Source organism: Charadrius vociferus, unplaced genomic scaffold (genome assembly GCF_000708025.1).
Source record: "Charadrius vociferus isolate BGI_N301 unplaced genomic scaffold, ASM70802v2 scaffold535, whole genome shotgun sequence".
NCBI classification, from domain to species: domain Eukaryota; kingdom Metazoa; phylum Chordata; class Aves; order Charadriiformes; family Charadriidae; genus Charadrius; species Charadrius vociferus.
In genome coordinates, this window is record NW_009648542.1 from 41,844 (window position 1) to 61,746 (window position 19,903).

Below are 19,903 nucleotides of genomic sequence, written 5' to 3' on the forward strand. Positions count from 1 at the left end.
TAATGTATTATCAGATAAAATTCTGAATTCTGTCCTGCACGAAGGGAGCGTCTATGATGGAAAGCAGAGGAGCAGCTACCAATCACTTCACAAGCTGAAATGCACAGAGGAAAATGCCCTGTAAATGGCTTACAAATGATGCAGTTGGGTACCAGCGCAAAGAGTTTGTAAATACCAATATGCTGCGTAATAGTCCTATCAGTATAAACAGTGAAGACACACCATATCATTTCCGCTGAAATGACTGCCAAAGTGAAAACATCATAGCGCTATATTGAAAATCTTTACCATGAATTCCTTTTGTTACATATTTTCCACAGATACTTTAAGATACACATCTGTTCTAATTAGTGAAAACCTGACCTTCCAACAATTGATGTGCCCAATTCAACTGACTAGAAATAAATCAGAACAGCAATAGATTTCTAAATTACAGGCATTATATGGTTTCATAATCACAGCATCCATCCTTTGTCAGATATGGTCTGTAGTTCACAAGATCTAAAGCTTTGCTCCCCACCTCCCTAAATTACCTTCATATGGCACATAAAAGAAGGTAAGAGAAGAAGAGCTGCTGTGAGTGGTCTAAAATGTCATTGCTAGTAACAAGAGGATGAAACAGCATAAGACCATTTTTTTGATAATCGATCTAAATTTTCCTAATACTTGAGCCGATGTGGCTGTAGAATAATTCTCAAGAGCAACACCGAAAATCACAGATGGGGAAATGGCTAGGCAGTACACTGCAGTACAGGCAAGTGAGACAACACAAGACAGAGATCCAACTGATTTTCTCCTCAAATTTCCATTAATTTTTGCTTTGCTGTACAGTGAGGACTGTGTAGCCATAAAGATATGGCTTTTGTGGGAATTAAATGCTTCATTCTGAACAGTTCATATATTTTTAATATGAAAGCTACTGACTTCTCATTGTCTTTTAAGCACTTCAGAAGCAGCTTAAATGGATTTAGATCAAAAGTCTTAAAAGGTCAAAATTCAAATCAGGCTAAGGAAATAAATTACTTCTAGAGCAAATCACTAATATGATCATTCATCTCCTTAAAATGCTTGTTAGAACAGGCATATTTCAAAACTACACATTTTCCTCTGAGATAAACTTTAGTATCAGGTGCTGATGGTAGAGAAAGATTTTAGACCTAATTCACAGTTTCACTAATCCCCTATTTTCTTGTTCTAACAAGAGTAAAACTACTTAAGGACTGCTCTTATGCCAGACTTTTGTGTCTGGGTTATCAAAATGATGACAATCTACAATTTACCAACTTAGTCTCCGGTGTAACGCAAATATACTGGATTTAAAAAAAAAACTCCTTTAAAGAGATTTTCAAAGTCTCCTGTGTAGAGCGCTGACATTTATATCATGCCAATCCAACTGAATAATATACATTTACATCAAGCTTATTGACTTGCCTTTTCACCTGAAGCCCAGACATGGCAAGGACAGAGGATAAAACACACATAATTTAGAGTAGCTACTCTTTGGACTGAGAAAGGTTTTTGTGGAAGATGTTTGGGAACATCGAAGATTATTTATCCACAAGCAATTACACATCCTGAGGAAGAATCTAGACCTTGACATTTGGGTTAGTTCTCACAATTTCAAGCCCCTCTTTTTCTGCTAAAGATATTTAGTTGTCTGAACAGATCCCTAACTATCTTTAAATTACTTAAGGGACAGAATTTAGCAAGGTACCAGATTAACTGTGTAACAATTTAGTAGTAGCAGACATGTAACTAAGGAGAGCTTTGGAAACTGCCTCTACCCTGTCCATCATGTGGCCTCTCCGATCCACCCATGTACATTCAAAATAGTTATATTAGCACAACCCATAGAAACCAGTGAAGCCATAAGGTGTAGTTTAGTAGACAGCAGAGTATAGAGTACAGCAGAGAAAAATCTCTGCTCCTTTCAGTGCTTAATTTTTATATATACATACGGTAAGATGCTATCTGAAGTATCCAGCAAAGCGTAACTCTTTCCTGAAGGCGAACAGATTAATTTAAACCCAACTAAAGTCTGAATCAATAACTCCTAAGCTTTCTCACATTTTCCTACCTACTGGCTTCTGTGCCTCAGAGAAGATGCACTGTAGCTCCACGCCTCTCTGGAGAAGTTTGCATCTACTGCTTTGACTTTGTAGTTTACACAGAGAAATAACTCATCCATTAAACCAGATGTTGCTAAAAATATGCAGATGAAGCTTCTTATGCCAGATGATGGCAAATGAAAAAAAAAAAACCAGAAAAGAACAAACAGATGCAGCCTTGAAAAAATGCACCCAGAAAATTCCACGGTATTCAGCTAGACATTGCTTAACCTTCATTACGTAAAACGACCAGCAGCGTTTTGTGACACTCATTGAAGCCTTTTGCTATAACTGGCAAAGAGTTTTTAAAATATTAGCACGCACTTCAAAAACTTGGGAAAATAGTTTAGTTCACAGCAAGAAAGCAAATTGCGCCTCAACAGATTGCTGATGCATTTGCACATGACTGAAAAACAGTCTTTATCATGCTGAGGCCCCCTGCTATAGGATCTATCCGTTATACCTATAGAGCTGTGGGTGATATCCTCCACAAAGAACAGAAACCAGGGCACTTTAATGGATAACAGCTATAGTAATAGCCAAAAACATTTCAAAAAATCCTAAACTGAAGAGACAAAGCCAGTTCCTTTCTCTATGCAACACTTCCCGTGCCAAGTAAGTTTAGTAGTAGCTACTAGGGCTAGAACAATACCAACCGGAACATTATTCTCCTTAAGCTGAATGACTGGCACTTCGTACTCTGCATCTGGGAAACAGAAAGCACATATTCAAATATAAATTAAAAAAACCCCACCAACCAGAAGCTTGGTTGCTTTGCCCATTACAGAGCCAAAGAGTTTAGAGATGCCTTCTTCATTGTGTGCTGCAGGGTAAGAACTGATTTTCTAATAAGGTTTTACTTTTAAATCAGTGTTTCTTACAAATCTGCTTGGAGGCAGTACGTAACATATATAGAAATAACTGTCAATTATTCACACTGAGCATCTTTTCCCTTACTGGCTGTTATCTTCTGATCCCTCTCTTATCTTCTTTCTTACAAAAGAAACAGAGACTGTACTGACTACTAAAATCTCCTAAAATCAATCACAAGGAATATTTCACTATAGTTCATACACAGAATTAAATTAAAAAATGACTTAATATTTAATTTACCTAAGCAGAAGACCTTACTGAAATAATTACTTCATAGAAATACCTATCTCTAAGACATAGCTGCCTTCCATCATGCTTGTACGGGTGTACTCTTCACTGGGTAAAAAACTGGCTGGATGGCCAGGCCCAAAGAGTGAGGGTGAATGGAGTTAAACCCAGTTGGCAGCCAGTCACAAGCGGGGTTCCCCAGGGCTCAGTATTGGGGCCTGTTCTCTTTAACATCTTTATTAACAATGTGGATGAGGGGATCTAGTGCACCCTCAGTAAGTTCGCCGACGACACCAAGTTGGGCGGGAGTGTTGGTCTGCTTGAGGGTAGGAAGGCTCTACAGAGGGATCTGGACAGTCTGGATCGATGGGCTGAAGGCAATGGTATGAGGTTCAACAAGGCCAAGTGCCGGGTCCTGCACTTGGGTCACAACAACCCCATGCAGCACTACAGGCTTGGGGAAGAGTGGCTGCAAAGCTGCCCGGTGGAAAAGGACCTGAGGGTGTTGGTCAACAGCCAGCTGAATATGAGCCGGCAGTGTGCCCAGGTGGCCAAGAAGGCCAACAGCATCCTGGCTTGTATCAGGAATATTGTGGCCAGCAGGACTAGGGAAGTGATTGTCCCACTGTACTCGGCACTGGTCACCTCACCTCAAGTACTGTGTCCAGTTTTGGGCCCTCACTCCAAGTGCTGGAGCGTGTCCAGAGAAGGTGAATGAAGCTGTTGAGGGGTCTGGAGCACATGTCTTATGAGGAGTGGCTGAGGGAACTGGGGTTGTTTATTCTGGAGAAAAGGGGGCTGAGGGGAGACCTTATTGCTCTCTACCTGAAAGGAGGTTGTAACGAGGTGGGTGTTGGACTCTCTTCCCAAGTCAGAAGTGATAGGATGAAAGGAAACAGCCTCAAGTTGTGCCAGGGGAGGTTTAGATTGGATATTAGGAAAAACTTCTTCACTGAAAGGGTTGTCAAGCATTGGAACAGGCTGCCCAGGGAAGTGCTTGAGGTATTATTGAATACCTTAAATCCCTGGAGGTATTTAAAAGACATACAGATATGGCACTTGGGGACAAGGTTTACTGGTGGACTTGGCAGTGTTAGGTTAACGGTTGGATTTGATGATCTTAAGGATCTTTTCCAACCAAAATGATTCTATCATTCTAAGTCACGTCAGAATGCACACCTGCATGAGACTTAGTACACTGTTCTGATTTACGTCTGTTCCTGGCCACCTGGTCCCAGATCAAGATATTTTTTTAACATTATTTTTTACGTTGCTAAAAACCTTTAGAGAGTTTGAATCCAAATGCTTGCATTTTCCCAAACTCAGAAATTTCAGCTTTGCAACTGCATCTGAATTTGCTCAATAAATAGAGTGCTGGAGGTGTTATTCAGGCTGAATGGACTGAGCAACAGACTACCAAATGATTGAAAACAGGAGAAATTTTTCCCCGTAACAAATAGTTCTCCACCGTTAATCATATCAAAGAGATTCTTAACTGTCTGCCATTCTGCATCTTTCAGTATTTTTGTAACCACATATTAGTGGATTCTGAAGGGTGGACAACACAGTTCCTGCATCTCTTGCCAAAGGAAGAAGCTCAGCTGTCTGACAGTGCCAGTTAGGACATTGGTTAGCTATGGGTCTGAGCAAGAAGCTTTTGTATGATTAGATTAATCTCTCAATGAAAGATGTTCAGTTTTGGATTTGTTTCCAGACTGAAGGTTCTCTGACTGAACCTCTGACTGAGGAATACATTGCTGTATCCTATTTCTGTCCTCTCAAAGGTCAGCCTGCTACTCCATTAGACTGCTTTTACCCCACGCTGGTGCCTTTCAAGTCCTGCTGGACACCTCTAGGCTGTTGGCTACAATTTCCCACTCCGTCGTCACACCACAAGTGCTTCAAGCTTCGTTTTTCATCCTGTCTACCAGGAGGGGAGAGAGAGAACTCTCTGCTACTAGAAGATGCTGTCCAACAAGCTTTTCTCATCGTCTTTCACACTCTCCTTACCTTGAGAAGTGGACCCAAACCAGGAAAAGGCAGAATAACGTTTATACCTAGTGTTAAAGCCCAACCATCTGAGATTTCACAACAGCTGACAGCGCACATTAGGCACACATGTACACCAGTCCCACCTACAGCATACTTAAAAACTGGGAGTAGAAATAAGCAAATACCTGTTTTTCATTATAGGACATACAATTACCTTAATCACGCTACACATATATTGACTTATTTATCTTCCCAAGCTTTTTCCTACTCTTCCAAACCACCAGATAGTAATAAAAGCGTCAGGAAACACATGACGTCTCTGTGCTCTACAGAGTGCCCTGTCCTAGTCCTAATTCTGATCCTGACTGGACACACTTGGTTTACCCCAGTACAAATTAAAATTAACTAGTAATAATTAGATTATATGATTTCATAATCATGACCAATTCATAAATAATTCAAATATTACATTAATAATGCATAAACTAGTGAGAGGTCATACAACTATGAAAAATAATCATCTCTTCACTTAACAAACAACTAGCAGTCATACCTACAGAATTTTAATGGGCAGAATTCAAATTAGAACCTGATCAAAATGCAAAAATCTTAATTAGTTTTGAGCATAAGCATCTTAGCTGAATATCACCATCCCTCACGCATTTCTAGCTATGATCATTTTAACTACTTTAATCATTAGACAATAGGTCACAGTTTAAAATTATGGTATTTTGTGTTTCTTTTTAACGTTGAACGCTCTCAGGTACGAAATTAGCTGTTCAGCTGAGAAAAAAAAAGAAGGAATATAGCTTATTTCTTTTTTTTTTGTGAAAAACTTCAAAAATGCCCCAATTTTCAACAAAGTAATGAAACAACAGACAAAAAGAAAAGAACAGAAAGATCATAATTTTTTTGTTTTGTTTTTCTTAAAAAAGATCTTTTCGCATTTTTTTCTGGAAAAGGATTATTAAAAATGTTTATTTATATATTTAAAGAAAATGAGCATCTTATAAACATAATTTAAATAAACGCCTCAAAAATCTAAATATATTACTGCGCAGAGTGCGCAGAAGTCCAATCTATATTCATTTATACCCAAGTCTAAGACTATACTCAACAAACAGCCAGCAGAAGATGACTTGGTTAACACCCAGCTATGGAGTTCACAGGTTGAAATCATAACTGTGAAAATTAGATGCGGTATTCTCAAATTAAGAAGCCGTGACAAAAATGGGTTTATTATGTATTCCCAGAAGACTACTTTAAGGTTTGAAACTGTCAAATTCAGTGACACTGACAGTAGTGAGTGATAATTCTAAGACGGTCAATCAAATAAGATAAATAAGAGTATGATCTGGTAATTATTTCTGCATAGAAACTTCATAAAACTGAGTAAATAGTTTACAGATACTTTTTTTTTTTGTAAAGACAGAGATTTCTTTTTTGGTATATATGTTCTGAAAAGCTTTTTCTCAGTTTAAAGCATGACTCACTTATTAGCTTGATATGTTGATATTTAGTTGCAAAAAATATTTCTCCAAAATATCAGAGAATGTTTCACTGGAACTAGACGTCACACCAGGTTAAAGTTACAGCAAGGTAACGTTAAAGGAGAAGTAAAGCCCATCTCTGCTAAATGTTTTCATGAGAAGACACAGGAATATATTTTTGCAACTTTAAAGATCATTCTGTGTATTTACAAGCTAACAAAAGACACGAAAAAGCAGCACTGAAAGAGTGCACCTTTTCAGATAAGGTTCAGAAGGCAACAGCAGGCGATATAAAACTTCTGCCCTTTTTCCCCCTCTCAAGGATGTACTCCAATGGATTACAGACAACTGACATCTGTGTATTTTAAAGGCCAAGACCTTCAGTAATATTTCCTGCTTTTTCACTTGTAGAACACAAACCCTGATCTCAAAAAAAAAAATAAAATAATAACCACACAGTGTTTCACAAGCACTAAACTATCTGACATTCCTTACTGAAATACTCCTAGTATGCATATAAACCTTGGGTTTGTCCCTTTTATTGACAGGCATATCCTGATGCTAAACTTTGTGCCTCTACAGGAGGTTGTGCCTGCTGGTCCACTGAAATTTCAACTCTCACCACAAAACTCTTTTTTGTTGTTTGTTCATGTCCTTGAACAACTTTACTAACCCTAAATCTTTTAACTCTTTTCTTCCTCTTTTAAGACAGATTTTACTGTTTCTTGCTTCCAAGAAGCAAGAAAAAAGTAGTTTCCAAACTACTGATGTGCATGAGAACTCCAACCACTTTATAAACACAGAGGTGGGCTCCAGTAGAGTGCCATCAGCAAGTCACAAAGCCTCACAGATTCTAGTGCTGTATTTAAAAAATGTCTAAGCCAATCCTCACAAAGAGCAAGACCCAGTAAGAGACAGAGAAATAGTTAGTTCGGTCCTAATTCTCATATCGAAAAATTTCAGTCGGTTAAATGCTGTAGTTCTCATTAATTCTTTCTTTCAAGCATCATCGACTCAAAAGAACTTCACCGAGGTGCAGATCAGCACAAAATGTTTAGAAATTTGGGTAAATACAATGGCGGTGATACTGCCCAACATTTTGAAGCCTTTGTCATCATCAACAAATATTTTACTGCTATAGTAGTATCAAGAAATAAGAAAAACACTGCATTCTACCAGACAGAGTGGAAAAAAATGCCACGGTGTGGCAGAAGGCAAGACCCACTGCTATAGCACCTGAAGCATCACGTATTCATGTGCAGGTCTGGATGGAGATGCAATGTCTGTGATGGCACTGGGGCTCAATGATGTGACTTGCACACACAGCGGTTGGTGGGACAAGAGAGTTATTGGTACCACCGCCTTGGTGACTGCCGCAAATCCTCGCTTCAATCCTGCTCCCAGCAATCAAGCCCAAACTGAAAAAAAACATCTTATGCCACAGCACAGGCGCAGGCACATGGCAAGCCCTCGCAACAAATGGCATCTGGGAATATTTAATTGCTCGTGAAATAGATGCCATTTCACAAATTTTAAACAGGAGCACAAAGCTATCTCTGCGTGACAACCAGCAAAAAGGTAGCACAGAGGCATTCTGGAAACAGAATAAGCTATTATTTCCCTCTCGGCAGCCGTCAGGGTTGAGAAAGACTCGTGGACTCCTGGTGACTCCAGCATGTGCTTTACAGCTTGTTTAGTGGCTTTTCTGTGGTTATACAGAAATAGTTCCATTTTGGAATAACCAGTTTCAGCAACGAGCACGCATGCACACCCGTGCCTTCATCCAGTCGCTGCTGGCCTCCCTTATTTCTCTGAAAGGAGGGAGTGCTCATCAACAATTTGGCCATTTCTTCCGACAGACAAACCTTTGGGGGATCTCAGTGATGAGCGTTAACTGGAAAGTGGCTACTAGTCACCCCAGGGGGGCTCCCAAAGCTAAACTGCCGCACGATCCTTTCCACCAAAAAACAGACAGATTTGGTCCCTCTCTACTATAGTCACCCCAGGGGGGCTCCCAAAGCTAAACTGCCGCACGATCCTTTCCACCAAAAAACAGACAGATTTGGTCCCTCTCTATTACTCACAGGTGCCTGCAGGCAGGCAGGTTTCATTCTGTTCACGCTCTTTCAGGATAAAAATGCTCATAAATGTAGGACTCTTAAGTATTTTTTGTTAAAGATAGACTGGCATTTAGCATTGGTGATAGACTAGCATATTAATTATTTCAGTTGTGTGCAAATCCCTCTCTGTAGCTCAGTGCTCCTGGTCTTTCCCTGTACCAGAGTGGTTCTGCTGCTCCCGGTGTTTTTGTGAGGAAGTTCTGGGTCATCCCTGCTCTGACATTTTTGAGAGTTTAAGGACAGAGCACCAGTCTCCAACCAAATTACTGACAGAACTGGGATAATCGGAGAATTTCTAGCTTCTGTTCCCAGATCTAAAAGTATTTAGTCTTTCCAATTGTACCTCCTTACAGCATGAATATTTAATAATTAGATTACTGAAACAAATTGGTCTGTAAATGATGTCAAATGCAGCATTTTAGAATTTCATGCAAGTTTACTATCAAATAAATCTCTACCTGATATTTAATCTCATTTGTTTTTTCACCTGATTTTACATTTAATTTACTTAATAATTAGCATTTATAAAGTTCTTTTGTTACAACAGAAACATCAACCAGCTGCCTATTCACTGCAGAAGTATCAAGTCTCTCAGGAGACACTTCTTTCCGATGGTATATGAAGACAGATTGCCTCAATGAATATTTGGTGGAAAGGGCTGAGTGTAGGGCTCAGTAATAACAAGTATCAAAACTTTAATATTAATAAAAGTATTACTACTACAACCGTGCACAAGAATTGCTGGTGTAACGTAACACAGGCAAAGGCCAGCTGCAAATAAATAACAGTAAGGACAGCATGTTTTACTCCATCAGTCAAGAAACTGTAAGACAGCACAAGGTGAAAATTTTACCCATCCAAAGCTCAGCAAGACAAACTCTATCCAGACTTCTTATTCATACTTGCACCTAGAAGTAACCTTTATTGACGCTTGTGCTGTTCACCGTGTGTCAGTAGTATTTTCAAAGGAATGTCATCAGCATCTCAAAAGAACCACTTGAGTTACGAAAGTAATTCTAAGCCCATGCTCAAAAAAGACCAAAGACAAAGAAATCAGGGTGGTTGTAACACAGGATGAAGGTAACTTAGCAGAAATATTGACCGGAAGTTCAACATCCAAATGAAATAGGTTTTATTTCAGTGTTAGAATCTAGTTTTTCTGAATGCTTCCAAACACTCCAGAAAAAAATAAAGAAACAGAAAAAGGGTTATTGCTTTTAACTACCCCAAAGTTTCAGACATGCAAAGGTATTGTAAAAAACATGCTCTTAGGTTGAAACCTGGTATATCAACTTAGTAGAGAGTGGCACGATTTTATAGTTCAATTTAAAAAAACAAAGTACATCCAACGCAAACCCCAAACTCAAAACGCAGATGGGACATGCTGACACAATTCTAACAAGTTACCAGACATGGCACTGAATGGTGAGCATTACTGATACAATTCACCTTCCAAACAACTTACTTGCCAAGTTCTAGCCCCAAAAGGCTGCCTGCCCTGGGAGCAGAGCACCCGGTGGGCAGCCCGGCTCGGGCTTTGCTGCTGCCTGCACACTGCGGAGATTTTAAAGCCAGTTCATTTACTGCTTATGCCATGCAGCAGTCCCTGTGTCTTACAAAGTCTGCCAAACTGGCACTGTGCATAAACAATTTTCCCTAGAGCTGTTAAAACCTTAAAATCAGAATCAACCACGTTTGAATAGGAAGTCAAGAGAAAACAAAATATTTACCCTTCTGAAATTCCCACTGAAATCAAAAGTAAAGTGTGGGGGGTTAAAAACAATTTTCAGAATTTGCTTTTTTTGTTGAACCTGAGACAAAAAACTATAAGGACAATGAATTTAAAATAAAGATCAATATTACATGTATTATCATACCTTTTTTAGCGCTTCCCTGCTCTATTTAATTTGCAGTTATTGACATACATACAAACTTTGTATTTTATTAGTACTAACAATAACCTTTTGGCCAACATAACCTTCCATTTGAAGTACTGAGCTGTTACATTCAATTTCTGTAACGGCTATTTAGACACAAATATTACATTTTAACTATTGCCAGCAGCTGTCTTTCTGCCATTACAACTGAAATCTACCCAGACTAAAAATTTGAGACCTTACATTCATTGTTTTAAATAGATGACGGGAGAGTATTTTTAAAACGGAGCTTTTCCCTGATTCCAGTAGGTGGCAATAGCTCTGCCCTAAAAAGCTCAGGCCCTACAAAGCTCAGAGAAACTGGTGCTTCAGAAGGGGAATGAAGCACAGCATCCCTGCCCACACACGCTGCACTGGGGAGGCTCTGAATTAAATCAACCAACAGAGCTATCCAGAGAATAATTTCTCCACTGTCAGACCTAAAATTCACTGGAAATCATTAACGTCATAACTGAAAATGGAGCCCCAAGGACATTTAAATAATACTCTAAGACCACTTATAACAAGATAATTATTTCATGCCTGATTTGTGAGAGTGAGCATTTAACACAGAGTGTCGCTCTGCTTTGATTTGTGCATGCAGGTGCAATACCTATGCCAAATCTAAGGAATTTTATAAAATACAGAAATGATAAGCGATTATGCTGTTTCTAGTTTATGACAGTTATAAATATCGGGTACCAAAGTCTTCATTGTTACATGAAACTCAAAGTTTGGGATCTGGCAGTACTAGAACTCAGCAGAAATCAAAGTAATCATCTATTTTCCATGGCCTCTGACAACTAAAAAGAACTTTACATAAATAAGTGCTTTTTAACAATAGTTATTTTGCCAAGAAAATATGCTAAATGGGAACATACATCATCTGAATCACAGGTCTGAAGAACTAAATAATCATGTACAGCCTCAAACTCATCTCTCATTATCATCTATGCAAAGCTAATGTGACAGCTGTGCAAAGCTACAGGAAGAAAGAAAGTCTATACATCCTACAAGCAAGAAGAAACGCCCGAAGTGCTGCTGTTCAGAAGTACGACCTGCCATCTAACAGACCGCCCATTTCCTAGCCCGTCCTGACGGGCTGAGTTAAAATAAGGTCACAACTTTAAATCAAATGAATCAATAATTCCAGCTCATCTTGTGCCAGTGAGGGATTGATCTTACCGCCTCCATTCTCAAGGAAATGAACCACACATGCTGACAGCACATACAATAATTTATATGAATTAAACTCATCAAACATATTGAATTATTCAACAGCCCTAATGCAAAAATGTGTTAATTTATTTTCCCTCAAAAAGAAAAAAAATACTCTGAAAACTTCATCCTTTTAAGAAGGGAAAAGATCACAACTTTACTATATCAGATGATGTGATTTTTGAAGAGTTACTTATTATGGAATAAAGCTGTGAAAGATTTGGATTAGGGATGCTGTTAAAGGTACAAGCTGCTGTACCGAGGGCTGGGTTAAACCTGGCTGAATGTTCTTTATCAATAAAAATCCCCAACCACATACACCTTTCAAAGATATTTTCTGACCCCAAACCAGAGAAAATTTCAATTTAGTAAATTCATTTCAGAGTGTAAAAAAAACCTAAAGGAATCTGCTGGGACAATGTTCACCAAGGATGTTTATTTCGATCTGAACCTCAGAGTCAATAACTGAATATACGTGAAAAACAACTATTGGAAGTATTCTTGTCTCAGAAAAAAAAAATAAAAATCCACACGCTCCCAAATACGTGTCGGTTCCTCTTGCTTTGTCTCCAAGGCAGAAGGGCATATCCCCAGTTCTCTCCCAGCAGCAGCTCCCTGCAGGCTCATGTTCTCTGGCGAAGCATCCTCCTCTGCCCCTCACGCCGACTCTCCTGGCCAAGGGGAGCACTGGGGCGCTACTCTGCCCCTGCTGCGATACCAGCACGGGAGAACTCCCCTGGTGAGGCACGGGCATCTTTCAATCCATCCCTAAAAAGATGAGCAGCTGAAGAAGCTAATTAGCAGCAGGCTCCTATGAGCAATAAAAGACCCTTCTCCAATGTATATTTTGTAAGAGAGGGAGAGAAAAGCTGCAGGAATTACCCACATAGTCTTAGCACACTGACAAGACCCTGCCAATTCTCTCACATACGATGGCATTTTTTTTCCCTCTGCTCTCCTGCCTATCTCCTTTGTCATCTAAAAGCAAACATGCTTTTTAAACAGGAAACAAGATCAGTTTATTTTAGTCCCATCTCAGCTGACCACACAATCACTGAAATGAGCAGAAAGGTTGTTCCTTAAACAGGATGCAAACTCAAATTTTTAACACCACAGCATCTTCTTCCTTGCGCCACTTTTAAGCAGGGAAGAGCGCTGACTCAGTTTTCCATTTAAATAACACAATTTTTCCTGACAGAAACCAGCATTCGGGAATGTTTTAGCTCAAGGGCCACTTTTGCTTTTCTATTCCAGTTACCTCAATGCTACAGCATCTGAAACAGACCAAATAACTGTCAGCATCTGTCTCTTCATCACTCTCTACCAGAATGCCTTTTAAATAGTAATTTAGAGCAAGACCTGGAAAAAAAGGCAGAAAACAAACATACAAACTATATCTCAAACTAACCAGGCCTGCTTTAAAATCCTATTTTGTGCTGGGTGTCTCCAACAAATAAATTTTGTCTTCATAACAGGACGGACGAGGAGTATATTTTGTCCTTGCTTTCAAGCATCCAGAATTTGCCATTGGTTCAGTAGATATAATGAGTTAGAGCTATTAATAGTAATTCCTAAGTAATTACCCTAAAGGAATGTAAATAGTTTCAGTTTAGATTATCATGTTGCTCTGCTCATTATTTTAGACCTAAAATGCAGACACAATACAAAGCACCTTAATTTTCAGGCATTAGATTCAGTAAAAAATAAAATAAAATAATAAAATATGTTTTTTCCCCCTTGAACATTAAAAGAAAAATTAAGAGACTGCATCTTCTGTTAAAGTTACAACAAAATTCTACCCTCAATTTAAATTATTTAAGTACATATATAGATTCTACCACATTTTTAAATGCTTAAAGAGACCTTATGGTTATCAAGACCACCATGAAATAATTTCCTTTTTGAAAGAACTTAAAAACGTGATGTCTGAAAGATCTGAGCAGAAAGAGTAGCTGAAAGGATCAGAACATTAAAATTGCACTTATTTTGCTACCTACTCCCACATCACCAGTAACACAGGCTTTATCAATGATCGAGGACACAATATTCTGCATCACTTTATCCTTCTAGTCCTCCTATTTGCTCTTACCAGTTAGCAGAGATGGCATTAAAATATGCATATGAGATTTCTGAAGTTCCTCCTCCACCTCCCCAGCTCTCCAGAATCACATCAGTATGTGCAACCATTAGACTGGGATTTCACTGTCTAATATCTTCCACCCAGAAAAGACCTTGTGCCTTAGATTTTAGGCTGACTGCAATCAGTTTCAGGGCTTTTTCTCATTTCTGTTTTCATACACCTCACTAACATGTATTAGATATTATTATGCTGAAATACATACTCCTAATCAAATAGGACAAATAGCATTGCGTACTGCCACTCGGCTACCCCAGGTTCCAACACTCGCTGGCCACGGGGAAGATAATCAGCATTCAATTCTATTTGAAACTGCATATATTTCAGTTTTCTTTCCTAAATGATCCCTGGGGGGCAGGGGGGGGGATTCTGTATTCTGGTTTCTACTGAAGCTATGAATATTTCAATTTAGTAAACACTTAGCATATTGTACAGAAAGAAATTTCTCTAAGACTCCTGGTTATAACCACAGGTCTTCTGAGTGCAGTCGATACACGTGCAGATGGAAATATTCTGTAGATCCTGCTACTTTCCTGAATCATTTACTCCCCCTACTACCTTTCTACTTTGCAAATGTGAGAAGCAGAATCCTATGTATAATCTTCATCTATTGTTCTGAAGACTTAGGAAGAGAAATACTACTTTCTCCTCTAATTGCGGCTAAATTAAGCAGCACTTTTCAATGCAGGCCTTTGTAGAAAGATTCCAAATCAACATTTCAGCAATAAAATCTTCTACCAATAGCTCCTGCATGACAAAACAAGCAATGTCTACCCACGGACAGAAGAGTACTTCATTCCTGGAAGGCTGCTCTGGTGCTAGCCTTTCTGTGGTAACGAAAGGTCTGGATACCCGTTCCCCATGACGTACTGAAAATACATTCTCAGTCTTTAAACGTGTTAATATGCACACACATTTTTTGGCATTAATAAAGCAGTCACAGCAACTTTTTACAAATGTACTTGTCACCCTGCAAAAGCATCTTTATAAGACAGCAACTAGCAAAACAAGTGTAATGAACTTATTTATGTCTGTCTTTATTTACAAGCAGCAAAAGGAACCCGACATTTCTAGAAAAATCTAATGCTGCTACAAAGAAAAAGTATTCTAATCATTTTAACAGTCTCATCTGCTGTGCATTAGACAACAGGCAGCACTGTATGAATGTAAAGCTCCCCAGAATACTCCCGAGGCTGTGACAGGCACTGGCATGTCCCCCGTTGGACATAAACCAGGCTGTTGTCTGAGAATCCAGCTAATGAACTCTCATGGTGGTTTTTTTTTAACCACTGGAATCTATTTAGCATCCAGGCTCGAATGCCAAGGTCAAATGCCAAGGTCGTTAGGCACATTCCTGCGGTGTAAACTCTCCTGAAGATGGCAGTCAGGATTTGACTGCCCGCCTGACCGGCTTCCTCACATTGCCTGGGTAATTTAAACCAAATTTTCCCCGGAACAGGTTTCTGAGATACAGTTAAACTTCTCAGCAAACTGATGGATACAAGCAACAGGCACAGTGACACATAACAGCACTACCGAGCATCCGAAAAGACGCCATGAATTTTACACGGAAGGAAGGAGCTCAGGAGAGCACTGGTCAGAGGGAAATGCTTCCCAAACGCAGAGCTCTTCTTGGACTTGCCTTTGCAATGAATGCTCTTAGAGAAGAGAATGCTTCTTTATATTGACGAAAGCAGGATTCTCCATGAAGCATTAAACTCCCGCAGCAGGAAGATGTTCCTTTAATGAAGTTAGTAAAAATGGCTGAAGAAAGCAAATCACTCAGCTCCTCTCCCTTTATAGATTTCTGCTCCCAATTGTCCTCCTTCGGCGGCTGTGGAGACCTGCCAGCTAATTTTGTGGACAGGATGGCTTCTAGGCTTGCCTCTGATCTGCAGATGATGTTATTATTTCTTCATAATTATTTACTGTATAAAGTCAACATCTTTCCCTCCAGAGGGAGATTGCTCAGAGTCACTCATAAGCGCCTTTTAGCTCGCAGTTGTGGGCCTGCTGTGGTCTTGACAACATACTCGTGTCAAGGTTAATGTCATGTCAAGGCACTACTAGTAGCTCCTTTCTTGTGTGGTTATTCTTTCAACTGTAAGAATATTAATGCAATTTAAAGTTACTTCTAGAGCATTCTTGGCTGGCCTTTAGGGTTACTGCAATTACACGGACAGAAGTTTCAAGGTTTCCAAGAGTACTGTGGGAGTAATTGCGATTGTGGGGAAAAATTAGGTTTCGGTTTGTGCTCTGAAAGCACGGAACTGAAAGCAATCACCTCCACAGTCAGTCCTGGCTGAGAGACGGATGCTGCCCGTGGCCTCTGTCGTGCCACCTGAGTTTTATATCAGAACTTTCCCATTGCATCCCCATCTGTAAAAGTGAGATAATGCTTTTTATCAGCTTCGTGGGGATTTTATAATTCAATGTTCATGAAGAGAACAGAACTGCAAGCCTTTCTCTGCTACGGCCAAATGCAAAACTTCCTTAAGTCTTGGAGAACAGTCCCAACACAGAACCCTCAGACCACACTGAGAGAGAAGACACAGCTCTTCTTCTTTTATTGGAAAGTGAATAATTTAAGAATATTCTTGCTCACTGTCTTGAAACCATCCGTTAAATGTCCCTGGGCAGAGCTGGAGGCAGCAAGGTTTGCATGTCAACTGTTGTTTTTGTTGACAATTGTTTCAGCAATACCAAGGGCAGCAAAGCACCTGATGGTGCTGGTGCCCCGGGCAGGATGCTCCTCGCTGTGCTATTCCAATACCAGAGTCAGGCTTATGTAACTGATTAAATAAAAAATTAAATAAATCTCTATTCTTTGTCTTACATTTATGATCTTACAAGTGTACCCATTGCGCATTAACAATGCTGCTTCATGGCCTGGCTTGGATTTGGTCAGATTGATTCTTACGTGGTCTCTCCCCCCGGGGCCACTGCTGGCCATAGAGTTCCCTATATACAGAAGAACCAAAATGCTATATTCTCCTTGAAAAACATTTGGATGCTCTAATTGTCTCCCTAGGTTTCTATGGCAACCACAGCAACATAAACAGCCTTGCTGGCAGCCACAGGAGACTGAAATCTCTGCTTTCTCCCCTCCCCTCCCCAGAACTTCTCAGTGTAGAACGTACCGTAACTGAATAAATACGATTAACAATAAACATAGAGATGGTGTCTCGTACACCAGGCTGGCACTGGGGAAACTTCTCACAAACAAAAATACATTACAGTATTTTATGTTAACAATCAAAACATTGCCTGTTACATCAGTGTTATTGAAGCACCTTGGGATCGACTGTGAAGAACAGTGCAAAGCTATAAATATATAAACAGGAGGGTTTCTATGTCAGCTTGTGTGGCTGCAGAAAGCTTTAAAAAAAATATGACAAGGCCTTCTCTGTTGGTGCCTCTAAGCACCTCTCACCTCACTGGTAGGTTACACATCAGGAGTAGATAAGCCCCTGTGCGAGTTGGGGACAGTTGGGGTTAAGATGGCTGCAGAGCTCGGTGGCTGTGCACACATCGTGTGATGTGACTGTAGGCAACTCTCCATGGCTGCAGCTCCCAGCTTTCCAGCAGGAAAACCATAAACAAAATGCGGTCGCAGCAGCAGTGAAATGCTCTGCATCGCATCGTCAATCCGAGCCGAGCAGAAGCTGTTCCTCTGAACCTCCTGCATCAGGCAAGGTAGCCAGAGCTGCTGCTTTTGCTGACACTCAGGCAAACTGAGGTCCAACGAATCCCAAACAAATAGCTCAGGTCTTCCTTCTCTCCTGAGCAAAAATAATGGCAAAATAAGTTGGCCATATGAGGTCAGTGTAACTCTGGAGGTTTTAAGCCATTTAAACCCATTCAGCCAATATTGGATTCCATGAAGCCATCGGAATACGCAGGCATTACAAAGAAACTGCATGTGGTAATTACGGTTATCAGATGTCCGTAGATCACAAAATCATCTTTCAAATTGTTGAACCAGCTTCTGATCATAAAAATGCTGTGTATTTTTAAAATAACTGCCACTGTACATCCAGCATGTGGCAAAGTAACTTTGTGAAACAAAGAGATGCAATTTCAAGCATCAGCATATACATAATTTCTTCCCCAGTGCTGTCAGTTTGTCTGAGGCACCGGTTCTCCCTGTGCTGCCAGAACAATACAAATGTTCTGAGACACAACTGGGGATGTAACTACGCTGTTTCCACTGCAGCATCTTCTCACTTGCAGAGGAAATCCTGCGGCTTTGTGGGACTGATTCTGCTGAAAGCAGACTCAGGATTTGAGGAAGGAGTGATGGGAGGGGGGAGGGTACATCAAGGTGAACCCCTTGGAAGCCTAAATCTATGGGGATTCCCTCCGGACCAGTATGCAGAAAGACAGGCATCTGTGAGGAGGAGGAGGAGGAGGAGGAGGAGGAGGAGGAGAAACGCTTGCCTGTTCCACGGGGCTCAGAAGGCACAGAAGGTGCCACCTGACATTTCACAGCATGAAGGACTGGCTTTTAGAAAACTGCCTGATTACACAGACCAGGTGGAGGCAAGATTAGAAATTAATGAAATAAACACTAGAAATGGGGATGAACATACAATCTTTGGAAAAAGAAATGTGCATATTTCATTGGTTTTCCTTCCTAAGGCAGGACTTTCACTCTAGTGACTACCAATATAACAAATTTAAAATTGTTCCATTTTCTCTTGAAAGACTTTGAACAGAGTCCTTATGCTACGGAATTATTGTACAATATGGATATATTGTATTTTGCAATGCAGAAAGGAAATACTTCTTCTTTCCTATCTAATTTTCTCCAACAGGCTGTACAGCAAGGAGCGCTATGTGAGAAGGAATCATGAATATAAAAGGATTACTGATGTCCACATTTACTACGTTATACCATAACACTGCCTAATAAATAGTCTGATTTTATCTACCAACTATTCGTAACAAGTTTATGTTTGCATTTATGTCCTCCTGCGTGCTAGTATGATTTTGCTAACTACAGACATGCTACTTAAAACTACAGCATATATGAAATGAATGTTAATTTGGAATACAGAGATCGGTTACCTTACAAATATGAGAATCCAAGTGCTGGTGAGCACACAAGGATATTAGGTAGCATGCAAGGTATGTTGAATAATGCGCCATTGAAGGTAGTCGCAGAACAAGCAAGAGGGATGAGATTCTGCAGTTTTCACTGTTACTCATCAATAAACAGTAATAGCTCTAAAATGATCACAGTGCTTTTAGATTAGGATTACAAAGAATATAAATTACCCTCTTCTGCATCTGGAATGAACTGCTAGGCATAACATTCTAAGAGTACTGAAATCAAAAGGAGGGCAGTTTTAGAGTCCTTTTAAATAATGATTCTAAAATTAGTAGATATTTTCATATCTTCCAACCTCTATCCTATATGACTCACTGCCACTAAGGCACTTGGTTTTAACTTCTGAGAAATACATATGAAAGTTAAAAATAATAATAAAAAAGCCCAAACCACCACATGAACCTTTGCGTATTTCCCAAGTAAGTTTATGGCGTGTGGGTGGCATAGATGACTTATGGCAAGGAAGTGTTATCAGCAGTAATTACACATTTTATCAGCAGTAATTATATAATTCCCTTGTGGCACTGAACCATTCTAAACTCTAATCCAAGCCCTAATCATTATTAAAGTATTGATAAAACCCTTACAGTACATTGTCCCAACTCATAAAACCATTCCTTAAGAATAGTAAAGACTTAAGAAAACTTGGAAGATTGCTCTGACTTCACAGGGAATCTTCGTGCTACTTAAGAAAAAGATGTGTGACGT

General features: G+C 39.7%; 1 protein-coding gene across 1 annotated transcript in view; it reads right to left on the minus strand.

Moving 5' to 3' along the window:
- Positions 1-19,903, minus strand: part of SLC2A13 (solute carrier family 2 (facilitated glucose transporter), member 13) — a 130,953-nt gene that overhangs the window by 4,799 nt on the left and 106,251 nt on the right. The window lies entirely within an intron of this gene.